Source organism: Sinocyclocheilus anshuiensis, unplaced genomic scaffold, assembly GCF_001515605.1.
Source record: "Sinocyclocheilus anshuiensis isolate Anshui unplaced genomic scaffold, SAMN03320099.WGS_v1.1 scaffold581, whole genome shotgun sequence".
NCBI classification, from domain to species: Eukaryota; Metazoa; Chordata; class Actinopteri; order Cypriniformes; family Cyprinidae; genus Sinocyclocheilus; species Sinocyclocheilus anshuiensis.
Genome location: NW_015540886.1, coordinates 770,977 through 773,697, shown reverse-complemented (window position 1 = coordinate 773,697; position 2,721 = coordinate 770,977).

Below are 2,721 nucleotides of genomic sequence, written 5' to 3'. Positions count from 1 at the left end.
TGTTAATCTAATGAATAACTGATTTGTTAAATCAAATGAAAAATTGTGTGTTTGATTGGTCCAGACGCTACACACGAGAGCGATTAGACAGCATTTTTTAAATTTTTGTTGTGATGTCAAATAAGCCTTGCTGTTTTGCTTTTTTGTTAAAGCAGTGTTTCTGTTGTAAAGTTATACAGCTACAGTTGTGTTGCTGGGTTTTAAAGCAGGTTTGATTTTGTTTCTTTCTTATCACTCTGTATTTACAGGATTTCACTGTCCACTCTGTTCAAATGTGGTTGAATGGCTACACATAGATCTGTGCACGCACTGTCAGAGCTGTGTGAGATCACTACCATCCTGCTTTTGTGGAAGTGTTCAATATTTATTTATTTTTGTTTTGTTCTGTTTCCCCATAGGTTTTTAACATTCTAAAAGCTCTTTTTCACTCAAGTAATGGAGTTGAGTACTTTGTCCGCCTCTGCTGTCCAGTGCCATACACAGCGTGTGATTACATGATTTCCTGGCGTACAGTTCAGAAGCCTGTCAAAAACGTCCTCAGACTTTGACTGATTTGACAATACACGTCAGTAATTCACGTATCTACAGCTGTGCATGAAATATGAGCAAGGCTGAAGGTAACCATTTATGAAAATTCCAGTGAATGATGATCAATGGTCTGTTTGCTGTTTCCACAGCGGAGCTTGAATCTCTCAGTTATAAACCTGGCCCGATTTCCACTAAGCTTTTTTCAGAAATTATATCGATTGTGATTTTTTTTTTCTCTCCAGGAAAATTATTGATTGTGGTTTCGCGTATCGCTGCAATGAGATCTGAGTGTATGCAAGGAAAGCAAGCTTTAAACTTCTCTTTATGACAGATCTGAAAATAATGCTTCAGTTCTTTCTCATTTTTATATACTCATGCCTTGCCTTTTACAAAAAGATTTTCATGCAATGCATTAACACAAACTAGCATTGCTTTTCATAATAGAGATTGGTGTTTCACTGGCATGAACACTGGAGGCAATGTAAGCACAAGCGTTTTGCTAAATACAATAAGATGGTCTTCAGTTTCATCTTTAAAAATAGATGTGTTAGCGAAAACATAAATCAAAACTTTTTAATTACTCTATTGTGTTGATTTGTACCTCTAGGGCAGAGGTTTTCAACTGGTGGACCTGTTGTGGTAGTTGCAGTAGGGGGGAAACAATGCAAATAATAAAATACACCTGATCATAGGTTTATACAAAATAAATAGGCTGATTGATTTTTAAATCAAAACACTTAATATCTTTTGTTATTCATGTCTAATCACTAACTGTAACGTTGAGGGCAGTATTTTTTTATTTAATTCATTTCAAGTAATTTCATTTTAAAGAAATTAACAGTTTTAATCAGGAGAGACACATTAAATTAATCAAAAGTGGCAGTAAAGACATTTTATAATATTACAAAAGATTTGTTTAAAAAAAATCATTTTTTTTAACTTTCTATTTATCAGTGATTCCACAAAAATAATAAGCATCACAACTGTTTTCAACATTTATAATTTATCAGAAATGTTTCTTTAGCACCAAATCAGCATATGAGAATGATTTCTCAAGGAAAATGTGGCATTAATAGACTAATGTAATGGTGATGAAACTTTGCATTAAGATAAATAAATTACAATTTAAAATATATTAAAATAGAAGTCACAGTTTAAATTGTAATAATATTTCACAACATTACTGTTCTACTGTGTTTCAAATAGGGCTGTTGCGGTGAAGAAATTTCTATTGGGGTGATTTTGAGTGGCTCAATATCACAATGTGCGATATTATCACCATTTATTGATTGATTGATTGATTGATTGATTTTATTTAAGCTCATTGATATATCAGTATATGTATAATAGTAATTTCATATTCTCGAATCTGACTCTGACAAGAGTCTTTCCAACAGTGTTGTTGACATTTCAGCTTTATGAGTACAGGGACGTCAGTAGGATCAGTCAGTGCAGTTACATTATTACGCCAGCTTATTGAACATTCAATACACATGCATTAAATATAAAACAAGAAGGACATAGCCTCATGAAAAAAGAAAAATAAACATGAACATTGTGGTTGTGGTTGTGGTTGTGGCGGTTTCTTGTCATACTGGTTGGCTTGTCAGTATCGTGATATTACTATATTGCGGTTATCGTGACAGCCCCAATTGATTATATCAGAGATTGTCTTATTATTGGGAGATAAGATAGGTTCCAATATTACCTACCATTGGAAAAACCATAACAGCTAATTTGGATCACGTGAGGCACCTCAGCCAATCATACAATGGCAGTGACGTCAGTGGCCGGCTTTCACAGTTCTACGACAGTCAGTTACAGTTTACGTTGCACAGTAAAAAAGACCGTAAATTGGTCACTGACTGGTCACTGCCATTTAAGAATAGGTTTTATTCTGTTCATTTAAATAACAGCATGATTGGGCATACATAACACTGATACTAAAAATGAAATTTATGTGTTGAAATCTGGAGAATACCTTTTTATTTATTTATTTATTTATTTTTTACCTTTATTCATTAAGCGTTATATCATCATCATACGCAGCAGTCACAAGTCATATTTTAAGTCTATTCATTGAAACTCGGAAGCCATAGAAAGAACTTTTTTTTTTTATTATTAAACAACATACCATTTCAATATACAGATGGTGTTTCCTGCTTGACATTTCTGCCTGCCGCACCTCCTCCA